This window comes from Capsicum annuum, chromosome 9, assembly GCF_002878395.1.
Source record: "Capsicum annuum cultivar UCD-10X-F1 chromosome 9, UCD10Xv1.1, whole genome shotgun sequence".
NCBI lineage: Eukaryota > Viridiplantae > Streptophyta > Magnoliopsida > Solanales > Solanaceae > Capsicum > Capsicum annuum.
Window position 1 is genome coordinate 126421183 of NC_061119.1, and position 13181 is coordinate 126434363.

A 13181-nucleotide genomic window follows, 5' to 3' on the forward strand; every position below is an offset into this window, starting at 1 on the left:
CCAAAGCCCATATTTGCAATGACGGAGTTTGTTTTATTATTGATTTTATAATAACTAGAAATATTAATGAAGAGATAATATTAGGTCTTTCTTTTATTCTTTCAAATAAACCCTTATATTGTCAAGCTAGATGACATCCACACCACTATTTGGGGAAAAAAAGATTATTTTCCCATATCTAAATAATATATCAAAAGAAGAAAGTGATTTTGTGGGTATTTGGATGGGTTTATCACAAGTTAAAAGTAGCTTTTAAGCTATTTTTAACTTTTTTTAGTGTTTGGCAATTTAAAACTTGCTTAAAAAACCTAAAATTTGTTTTTTATAAGCCATCTTTTAAAAGCACCTCATTGGATACTTATTTTTGGGGGCTTATAAGCCATTGAATTTTAACCCACTGAAAGACATTTTTATCACTCAATATATTTAATTTTTTTGTTTTTTTTTTACAGAGGAACTTGTGTGAGTACTTGTTATCAGTTTTCTTAGCATAAGAAAACATTATGACAAAATGGCATTTCTTCTGTTTGTCTTTAACTTATCACTTTATGACGTGATACACTCATTAAAAAAATAATTATTATATGATTATTTTACCTTACTATCTCTATTAATTGATGTTTAGGGCCCGTTTGATCATAAATTTTTTAAGTAATTTCTTGGAAAAATTTTGACAAATTATATTTGGCCATATAATTTGTCATTATTTGGTAACTATTTTTGGAAAATAATTCAAATTCTCAAATACTAGGAAAAAATAGTATTTGAACCAAATTTCATTTTTTGGGTGTTTGGATAGGCTTATTTTAAGTTAAACATTGCTAATGATATTTGTAATGCTTAATGCTTGTATTAATTGAATATTTCATCTTATTGTATTTATGGCGAACTTAACTCAGATATACTAATACTTCTTTTGTATGAAACTCCTAATTTATGAAATATAAATTTTTATATATTATGCTCCTTCTTTAATATATTCTTTTAAATTAAGATAATTATTATTGTACTACATATTAATTTCTCTAATAAGAAAATAACTCATCAACAAATATATATGGAGAATACTCATTGAAGATATACAACTTCATGGATGATTAGTGAATGATCCTTCTGTATTTCACGATGCAACATTCGTATTCACCAATATTTTAATAGTGATAGTTATTACTCAATCAACGATTAATATATTTTCTAATTAAGAGTCTTTTTATCAAACAAATAATATCATTTTTGATCAACTATTTATCTATTAATATAATTAAAATGATTAGTAACATGTATATTTTGCTTGACAATTTAAACTCTTTTAACAAAAATATAGGTTTTATAGTGCACAAATTAATAGTCATTCAAGAAAATATTTTATATATATATATATTAAAATATATATTAATTTTAATTTGAATCAATTTAGAAATAAAAATTAATAAAATCAACTCCACCTATTGCAAACAGCTTTAAGGGTATTTCAGACATTTTGAGCAAAAAAAAGTGCTTAAAAGCACTTGTTTACCAAACACATCAATAATTTTTTTTTTCAGTTTTAGTACTTTTATCCAAACACGTAACTACTTATTTTTAAAATAAGTTCAGCACTTTTAACGAACTTTTTAAAAGACACTTTTTTCAGCCTATCCAAACGAGCCCTGAGTACATTTTTCATATTAAAGGGTTCAATAATTTCTTTATTATCGACTTGTTGATGTAATGACCCTCCTGGTCGTTTTTGAAACTTTCTCATCTTCTTTATTGTAGGGCTCTCCATAGTTTTTATACGTGAATTAGGACTTACGGGGGCGGATAGTACCAATCCTCGAAGTATTTAGTAATAATTTAATAAGCCATTGAATTATTGAGGTTTGATAAAGTAAGTCCGATCGTGGTCAATTTTTGTTGAGACGACCTCCTAATAGTATCTTAATGTTTTCAATAGGTCTGAAATATACATTTTAGTCAATTTAATTACTTAATTTATTTTTATGGGGTGGTGAACAAATTTTGAGACATTATTAAAAGTTTTGGGTATTAGATAATAAATTTAATTAATAAATTACTTGATTAAAATAATAATTTATTTTACTTATGTGGTTAATATAAGAATGAAATTAAGTGGTTAGAGTTTATCATTTATAATATTAATATCATCATATATTAGGGCAAGAAGTAGGGCATGAAACCTACGGTTTCACCATTGCAGTTTTAAAAAGAATCTCTCATCTCTCGGTGTAAACTCCAGGTTAGATTTTCATTGAATTAAAATGTGTACACATGTACCACTGTAACGAGTTTATCAATTTGTAACCAACTATTGAAATTATCTTCTCTTTTGGTGGTTAATAACGACAAGATGCAGTGGCATTGCTATGAAAAGTGATGAACTAATTAGGCTATTTAGGTTGTGGAATTGAAGTTTTATCTAATATTAGGTAACTATCATGTCAGGGGAACTGGTGTACAGTTATGTGAGGGTGTGTGATGTTAGGCAGTGGTGCATAAATAAATGTATTGTTGTTTTAGAATTAGGTGTCCATGTTATATAAATCTTGTTCTTTTCTAATAATTGTGTAAATATTTTTAATCATAGGCCTACAATGATGACGTATGGGGAAAGGTGGATAATGTAAAGATTTCTTAATTCCAGCAGTGCGTATTCATGGTTATATTAGGCCTTAGGAAAATTTTTCATGCATTTGTTAATAACTACAATCTTCTTAATAGAAACCTTTTGGTTTTAGGTTTAGAATTTTAGAGAAAATTTATAAACGGGTGTTATTACATTCGTATTTTTACGAGGAGTATATACTATGTTGGAACAGATTTTGAACGTTCTTCATCTTTGAGGAAGGGCAAGGCGCTTGTGGACTAACTACGTTTGGATTCGTTGGTTGAGGTAGGTTACAGTTTAGTTGGAGTTTAAAATTGATTTAATTGTGTAAATGCTATTAAATTGAGTTGGCCTATGATACCTACAAGTACATAGTGGTTTGTACTGATACTACCCTGTACTCTTCTTTTGTTGAGTGCAGATAGTGTTCTAGGCTCAGACATGACCTGACCTCTAGAGTTTGATTGCAGATCTTGATCCAAGGGTGAGCACTCCGTCTCCAGGCTGTCATGGGTCATCTTATTTGTTCTTGTCCAACTTTCGGGCAATGAAACATTATTTATTTACTTTATTTTTGGATATCACTTTAGATAAGATCTTTGTTAGTAGTTCTTGTACGATGACTTTCGGGTCTTGGGAATTTCAGTAAGTAGATTGTTTGGTTTCCGCATTACTGATGATTAAGTCTAGATTATTATTGTTAAGATGGTTTTATGAAAATATCATTTAATACTTACTAAGTGATTAAGTAATGGTTTGATTTAGATGGTTCTCCCACAGGAAGGTTAGTATGGGTGCCACTCATGGCCATATGGGTCGTGACAAAGTTGGTATCAGAGCCCTAGGTTTGTCGATCTCATCGTACAAGAATATGTCTAGTAGAGTCTTGCGAAATGGTACAGAGACGTTTGTACTTTTCTTTGAGAGGCTATGGACACTAGGAAGATTCAAATTCTTCTTTCTTACATGCTATTACTTGAATTCAATTAGTATCTGGCGATTCCAATTGGTATCTGTTAATAAGAGCAATATAAAGTAGAGTTTCATAGATTGGTGTGTAGGGCCCCAAACCCAATCTTCGTAAGGCTGTGAGGCATGTAGAAGTTATTTTCTTTCTTTCTCTCCATCGTGCCATCTTTATCATGGACTACTAGATTCAATCCAATTAGTATCTTGACATGTCCAATTGGTATCTTAATAATTTTAAATAAAAATCTATGAGATTCTAATTGGTATCTATTAATAAGGTCTTAAAGTTATTGTTAATAGGTAAAGACTTATGAAAGTTGTGAACTTATTGATTGCTTGAGTTTGATATTTTGCTAAACTTGTGTTGCTAGATTTTTGTCATTGTTTTGAAATATTTTTGTTAAGTGATGAAAATTGACTAAGTTATTTTTGTTGATAAGTGTGATGGATTATTTGATTTCTTGTTGTTGTTAAACTAAAAATTCTATGGTTCTTACTTATTTTTTGTACTATTATACTGATGAGATTGATGGTGTGAGAATTGAGAGGATGATATGAGACTATGATGTCAAGAAAAGATAGTGGAAAAGTGACATGAATAAAAGTCTGAGGTGATATATTTTTTTCATAATGAGAAGTTCTTGTTAATGATGTTGTGGATGGATCCTTGTGTAGTTCGATTATTTGATATTATTTAGGGATCCTTATATGGTTCGAACATTGAGATCATATTTAGAATTTTTGTGCAGTTCTATTATTGAAATTATAATGGGTTCCTTACGAGGACTAACTAAGTGACATTATCTTTGAGTTCCTTATGTAAATGAATTCTTAGTGATTGGAAAAATAATGAGTTTTAAATAAAGGTGACAAAAACTAGTAGAGGTTGTTGATACCCATAGAATTTTGATCGATGACTTGTCTAGAATGCGATATTAGTGATGAGACTGTCAATGACCTATAATCAATTTATTTTGATTGGCCTTGCTTACGCGTTAGTGGTGTGGGGACCACTCTTGAGGTGATTAAGAGTTAAGTAAAGCCCGTAATAAAAATATTGTTAAGTAGAAATAAGAATGACTCTGTATATCTTAAATTGGTGTTAGTGATATAAGAGAGGTTTGTCTTGACCATAAAGCATTTGTCGTTGAAAAATATTGAGTTGGTGATTGTCAGGACAAAAGTTGTAGCTTTGGATTTATGCATTAGGAAAAATTTTGAGAAGATAAATTATTATTGACTTGTCCTTGTGGTTGAACTATATTTTTGCAGGTCCCACAAGGTTGGCTAATACATGACACTTTTAGAGGATAGTAATTTTCAAGATAATAGTAATGCAAAATTAAATGGCTTAGTTACATTCATAACATAATTAAGGATGATCCTGAATGGGAGAATAAATGAATTCTTAAATGGAATGATTGATCTTTCTTTGAGTGATACTTGGTGTAGATTCTTGTTGAGTGATTAAGGTATGATGATTAGATGGATATTATCAATGTTTTGGAGGATAATGTGTTGTAGGCTCTAATTTTATAGTACCTATAAAATGGCATGTTTCTACCCCTTTTTAATCCTATTGCTTTTCCCTCTCTAGTTTAGATTAGTTGTAGCATAGTTATGATGTAAACCTATATTTGGGATGTGGTTTTAGTATTTGAAGCATGATTTGTATATTTACTCTTATTGGGCTAGTGCGATAGTCTTGAAATCATAAGTTGGTTAGAGTTGACTTGAGTACCTTATTTCTAGTCAAAGTTGCTATCTTAGGCTTAAATATGGCTTACTTGACATCTAGAAGATGAACTAGATATCTTAGCCTAGTTTGAGGCATGGCGTGACTAATTATAGAAATTGAGGATTAGAAGTGGAATCGTCAGGTCCACTTAGTCCTAAACTTGTGTTAAGTCTAGTGGACTTAGTTGCAAATATTAAACATATATGAGGCTAGTAAAGCTTAGAATAAGGTTACTTCGTAACTTGGTAACTTGTATTGATGCTTGCAGAATGTAGCTTTTGATTTGTGATTATGATACTCTTTGTGGAAGTGATATTGGTCATTTAGAGATGATATTCCTCCTAGATATGTTATGTGTCATAGAGATGCTATTTTCTCTTAGGCTTGATGATTGACTCATAGAGTTGCTATTTCCTTTAGTCATGATTATTGGACCAATAGAGATGATGTTCCTCTTAGATATGCAAATTGTCCTAGAGAGGTGATATTCCTCGTAGTCATGATGTATGACCTATCAAAATAAGATATCTCATAGACAGTTACATTTCTATCTATATTACGCCTCTAATATGTGAGATACCTCCTATATGTGAGATGATTAGAGATATGCTACAGCTTATAAGTATGATTATCAATATGAGTTCCAGATATGTATCTGGGCCTAAGGTCGTAATTATGATATTGTGACTATTCCGAATAAATGAATAGGCCAAGGATCGTGTTATGATAATGATTGAATATTTGAGGAGTGTTTATCAGTGTAAAGGGTATGTTGCAGTTTATGAATACATATATGTTTGCATACACCTCTTCGGTATGGGATGGAGGAAGATGTGGTATGTTGCTTATGACTTTATTGATTGGATATTGGTCATGGCATGCATAGATTTGGTACATTCATGAGTATTATATTGGTAATTTATGTGATTGTATCTAAACCATGATCTTACAATTGTTCTGCCTAATTAACGGTTAAGCTATGTGGTAACTAGTTGTCTATTAAGGGACTATAGCACTTGATGGCTAAGAATCTAATGTATTAGTTAATGAATCTTGTTTAGTTGAAATATTATAGCTAGTGATAGTTAATGTGTGACTTATAGTGAGGTCTAGTCTAGCATTACTGAAGAATAGTTGGTATTGATGACTAAGTTTGTGATGTCGATTAGTCGATGAACGAGGAGTTGTATGTTAATGAGGCTAGATGATAAGAGATATTGGTAATAAGATGTGACTAGTTAATAACTTTGAATAGTTGCTAAATGGTTAAATTAATGAATATTTAAGCAAGGACTAGTTGGTAAATGATGGTTAGCTAATGAATCGTGTCGGTTAATAAAAGTTGTTTAGGTGACAAGTAGTAATGTGTTGTTTAATAATGATTAACAGATATAGGATGATTAGTTGAAAAAACTGAATAGCGGATAAATTACGGTTCTGGTCTAGTGATAAACTTTGACTTGATGTTAGATGTTGGTTATTAAATAAATAGTGGTTAGTTTCTATCCCGTAAATAAGGATTATGTGAAGGATAATGTTTAACCTAATAACTAGAGGTTATGTGATGACTAGTGAACTAGTGATTCTATTGTAATAAGTGTTGGTTAACTAATAAAGAGTAGTTGGGAACTATTGACTAGATAGATATTCTATGGTGATATGACTATTTTTTTATGAGCATTTTATTGTATGTTATTCGGTAATGACTATTATGATGATATGTTTATATCCGATAAGGAAGGAGGAAAATGTTGTGATGATCTTGATACCCGGTAAGGCCGGAGGATATATTTATAATATGTTGATACCCGACAAGGCCAGAGGATACTATTGATGATATGTTGATTTTGTACAAGGTCGGAGGTTGATTACGATGATAATGGTCCTGATGAGGATAGTTATGATAAGTTGTGATATTGATTGTACCTGCATTCATACCTATATGTGCATCGCCTATCACCAGTATGCACATAAATTTATCAGTCGGTATAGAACAGTTGCATGTGTATGGGTGAAGAATATGTCTTGTGTTGTTGAATACTGATTGAACTTTTAGTTTGGGGCATTGGGGGTACGCATAGGATCAGCTAGGTATTTGGTTGTCCGTAAGTTGAGGACAAAGGAGATTGCATCTGTGAAAGTCCAGTGGAAGAATCATCCTATTGAAGAGGCCACTTGGAAGACCGAAGCAGACATGTGTAGCAAGTATCCACATATTTTTTAGGGTTTAGTTAATTCTTTAGTTTCCTTTCTTGTCGCTTGTTTGGCCGTTCGGGGACGAACGGTTGTTTAATTGGTATCTAATGTAACGACTCTCCTGGTCGTTTGTGAAATTTTCTCATCATCTTTATTTTAGGGCTCTCCGTAGTTTGTACACATGAATTAGGACTGACAGGGGAGGATAGTACCAATCGTCAAAGTGTTTAGTAGTAATTTAATAAGTCATTGAATTATAGAGGTTTGATGAAGTAAATCCGATCGTGGTCAATTTTTGTTGAGATGACATCCGATTAGTATCGTAATGTTTTCAATAGGTCTGAAATATACATTTTAGTCAATTTAATTATTTAATTTATTTTTATGGGGTGGTGAACAAATTTTGAGACATTATTAAAAGTTTTGGGTATTAGATAAAAAATTAAATTAATAAATTAGTAGATTAAAATAATAATTTATTTTACTTATGTAGTTAGTATAAGAATGAAATTAAGTGGTTAAAGTTTATCATTTATAATATTAATGTCATCATATATTAGGGCAAGAAGTGGGGCATGAAACCTATGGTTTCACCATTGTATTTTCAAAAAGAATCTCTCATCTCTCGGTGTAAACTCCAGGTTAGATTTTCATTGAATTAAGATGTGTACACATGTACCACTGTAACGAGTTTATCAATTTGCAACCAATCTATTGAAATTATCTTCTTTTCTAGTAGTTAACAACGACAAGATGTAGTGGCGTTGCTATGAAAATTGATGAACATATTAGGCTATTTAGGTTGTGGAATTGAAGCTTTATCTACTAATAGGTAACTATCATGTCATGGGAAGTGGTGTACAGTAATATAAGGGTGTGTGATGTTAGGCAGTGGTGCATAAATAAATGTATTGTTGTTTTAGAATTCGGTATCCATGTTATATAAATCTTGTTCTTTTCTAATAATTGTGTAAAGATTTTTAATCATAGGCCTACGATGATGACATAGGGGGAAAGGTGGATAATGTAAAGATTTCTTAATCCCAGCAGTACATATTCATGGTTATATTAGTCCTTAGGAAAATTTTTCATGCATTTGTTACCAACTACAATCTTCTTAATAGAAACCTTTTGGTTTTAGGTTTAGAATTTTAGAGAAAATTTATAAACGGGTGCTATTAGATTCGTATTTTTACGGGGAGTATATATTATGTTGGAACAGATTTTGAACGTTCTTCATCTTTGAGGAAGGGCAAGGCGCTTGTGGACTAACTACGTTTGGATTCGTTGGTTGAGGTAGGTTACGGTTTAATTAGAGTTTAGACTCAATTAAATTATGTGTATGCTCCTAAATTGGATACTTGTGGATTGGTATTCGGACATGCTTGAAATTGTTGATGTTTGGATTGTTGATTTGTGTATAAATGTTTATTGAAAATTGACTTGATGGAATTATCTTATGACTTTAAGTGTACTTGTAAACTTGGTACATTGTCTGGCATGCTATAAGGGTGTGTAAATTGATATTGATACTACTTGGTTATGTTTATGTTGGATCGGGTACCACGTCGGTACGTTTATATTTATGTTGGATCGGGTACCACGCCGGTACGTTTATATTTATGTTGGATCGGGTACCACGCTGGTACGTTTATATTTATGTTGGATTGGGTACCACTCCGGTACGATACATGAACATAGATTGTTACCTACAGGTCATGACTATTTGGGCAAAACTAAGTCTCATAGCATGTGTATACATATTTGTGTTATTTCTGTGGATGTTTACAGTATGGTTAATACTCTTGATGGTTTTGTGGCTTGTTTGTGAGTACTGTTTGACCTGATGTTGCTGTACTGTTGATTCATCGAATATTTGTTATGTGACGATGCCTGTCTACTTGTTATTTAATTTAGGTTGTGTACATGCTATTAAATTGAGTTGGCCTATGATACTTACTAGTAATAATGGTTTGTACTGATACTACCTTGTACTCTTCTTTTGTTGAGTGTGGATAGTGTTCTAGGCTCAGACATGACCTCACCTCAAGAGTTTGATAGCAGATCTTGATCCAAGGGTGAGCACTCCGTCTCTAAGCTGCCATAGGTCATCTTTTTTGTTCTTATCCATCTTTCGGGAAATCAAACATTCTTTATTTACTTTATTTTTTTTATATCACTTTAGATATGATCTTTGTTAGTAGTTCTTGTACGATGAATTTTGGGTCTTGGGAATTTCAGTAAGTAGATTGTTTGGTTTCTGCGTTACTGATGATTAACTCCAGATTATTATTGTTAAGATGGTTTTATGAAAATATCATTTTAATACTGACTAAGTGATTTAGTAATGGTTTGATTTAGATGGTTCTCCCACAGGAAGGTTAGTGTGGGTGCCACTCATGGCCTTTTGGGTCGTGACAATTGATCAAGAACAATATCTTTTAAGGCTATTAAATATTCTCTCTTGAGAGTTGGGTCCTCTAGATGACCTATCATGTCAAATAAGACCAGTTTTTCTTTATTATTATTAGTGATAACACTTATAGAATGACTGTCGCAAGTGAAAATTGCACCACTACAATTACAATGGTCTGTTAATTTACTACAATCTAAACTTTATGCTACATTAAGTTGATTATCATTGCTAAGATTTTCTTCAATAAAAGAACAATTTTCATTTTCATCAAGAATGGAATATAATTTATCTTTAATAATATTTCTTAATTCTAACATATTTATTTTGTCTTTCTTTTTATTTGGAACCCAATAATCTTTAGCCCTATGTCCAATTTTTTCGCAGTTCCAACATGTTTCATTATTGATTTTATTTTCACCTTTAGAAGCTTTTTTAGATCCCTTAAATCGTCTTTTATAATAATGAGAATTTTTGGATTTATCTTTATAATTTTTATGTTGTGTTTGAATATTTTTGGTAGCTTCCTTTAAAGGGGATGATAATTTTATATAACCAAAATCATGACAAAAGCTTCCTAGCTCATTTCAAGTTATTTTACTATCCCTTTTAAGTTTATTTTTAAGTTTAATATATGAACATAATTCTAGTCCTGCGACATTTATAAAACTTATAATATCACCATAAGTTAAATTATAATAAGGAATTTTTCCCTCAAATCTATCTTTTAATTTTGTTCTAACTTTTTCTACAAATAAAGCTGATAAACCACTTATAAATTTTTCTTTCCAATAAACATGATGAAAATCTTCTCTAACCATGAATTTGTAGACGAAAACGTCTTTACACCATCTAAAATCACCTAACTTTGAATATGATAAATTTGATAATATTTCTAAACTTCTTTCTAGAAAAAGCTGAAGTTCTCCTATCAATGTTTAGCTATGCTATAAATTAAAGTGGCGGTAGCATCTTCTAAGACTTGATTTTCAACTATTTGTCCTGTTGACTCATTCTTAATAGTTTGAGTAATAGTAGTAGCATTTAAAATGCTTTGTCTTTTGTCATCTGTGAGGTAATTACCCTACCAATATTTTATGGAACCTGTAAAACCTGATATAATTATACATGTTGCTTGTTTATCTGACGTCTTGGCAATTTTATATGTTGTAATGGTCATTCCCATTTCATGTAGTCTGTTATATATTTGATGTTCTGTTAATTCATCTATATTCCATTCGACAATTTCTTTTTTCAGAATGTGAAGTATGAGATAAAAATTTATTTTCTTCATAATGGATATCCGAAAATGTGGACTTTTGATGATAATTCTTTTACACTGAATATTAAGAGCTACATTTGTTTATTTCATCACCATTCCTTTCTGATAAATTTCTTATAACCTTGTCAATTGTGTCTTTTAATTCATTTTTTAATCTTTCATTAATTTTTCTTAAAATATCGTCGGCTACTTCTAACTTTTCTTCAAATTTAGGAAATTTATCTTTTGAGAATTCTGATAATTTAAAAATTGGATGAGTTTATAACTTTGTATCATAATGAGAAGAACTTGATTTATCTTTAAAACAGTATTTATTCTCGGCTTCGAGAATCTGTTTAGATACTACATGTAATAATTGATTTGTATAATTATTTTATTGGCGTATCTTATTTATATCCTTATTTGTAGGATCACATTTAGTAACTACTATGTCTAATTTAAAAGGTAAGACAATAACAATTCTACCCTCTACTGATAAGCTAATTTCTTCTAAGGGAAATTGTTGATTCTATTACTTTATTACTTGTAATATTCCTTTTATTAGCAATCATATTTAACGAATCTTTTTTATCATCTAATTTTCTTGTGATTTCAAACCATTTTAAAAATTCAATATTACATCTTAATCTTTTTATATCATTGCACCGTTTTTCTCTAAAAGAATATCTTTCTTTTAATAATATTTTTGTTTATACCATTCCTTGTTGATAGAATTTTTTGGGTTATTCTATAATTTATCTAAATAGTCAAAGTTAGGTTCAAAAATTATATCTGACCTACTTATGCATAGGGAATCTCTTATTCCTAGCATTTCACTAGCAGTGGGACTTATTGATTTTTTAGTTTTTAAATTTTTAGACACATATTCTACTTGGGGAATTGTTTTTGAGAAATAAACTCCTTTTAATTTTCTTTCAATATCTTCTAATGTTACTTCCCTTTCTTCTACAGATTTGGAGATTGAAGGTCTAGAAAAGGACATTCTTTTATTTTAAGATGCCTGATTAAAGGATTGTGATCTTAGAAATTTTAAATCTATAGATCCATCTGGATAATGTACTACTTGTTCAATATTTGAATTTTCTTCTTCTATATCTGGCTCAGTTATGGAGTCGAAATGCCAATTATCTTTTATTGATACATCATCTCTTTTTATCATTTTCGAAACAAAGGTATTATTGTGATTGTGATTAGCTTCCATAAGAATGGTAGCTCCTTTATTACTAACTATTTTACCCTTAGGGGCTAAGGTTATTTTCATTAATCTGTAATATACTCTATATATTATTGCTATTTATCTTGTATTTACCTAACTATTCATGTTTTTTGTTTTAACATTTAATGGTAATGCATCCATGACATTTTGATCATTAATCGCTATAGAAAAATTAGGATAACAATTAAAGTATACCGGGACATTAGCGAAGTTACATTGTAATACTGCTAATAACCAATCATCAAAATTTAATAGCCAATTATCTCTTAACAGTAGACATATAGCAACATCTAAACCTAATCTATATAATGGTTTAACTGCTACTTGAACAAGACCTATATGAAGGAACTTGTAATTTTTTCTATATCTAGGAATATCTTCAACTGCTAATAATTTAATAGTTTCAATATTTCTATTAATTACAACAGTAGATTCAGAAGTTTTAATATTATAATTTTTTACAAAATCAAAGTGTCTAGTTTTATATACTCTATTAAAACTTTCTTTTGGAATATTCCAATTCTATAAATCACTTTCTATTTTAGCAATTTTACTAGAGATAGCACGAATATTAACACTATTTATTACGTTTTGGTTGGTTGGAGTATTCATTAGGATTTTTGAAGATGAGAGAGAAATATTATCCTAGGACCAAAATCTACTTTAGATTTTACTTCTACAATAATTATTTTTTAGTGCAGTAATTACTAATTTTCTTCTTCTAAAATTCCTTTATTTTATTCCAATAGGCTTGGCGAC

The 13181-nt window shown here is 30.3% G+C and overlaps 1 long non-coding RNA gene across 1 annotated transcript; it reads left to right on the forward strand.

Moving 5' to 3' along the window:
• The first annotated feature begins 2545 nt into the window (after positions 1-2545).
• LOC124887372 lies at positions 2546-12441 on the forward strand. The gene is made up of 5 exons (XR_007044979.1): positions 2546-2893; positions 3030-3092; positions 8734-8811; positions 9531-9589; positions 12158-12441. It is a non-coding gene; the product is annotated as an uncharacterized LOC124887372 (long non-coding RNA).
• The last annotated feature ends 740 nt before the right edge of the window (positions 12442-13181 follow it).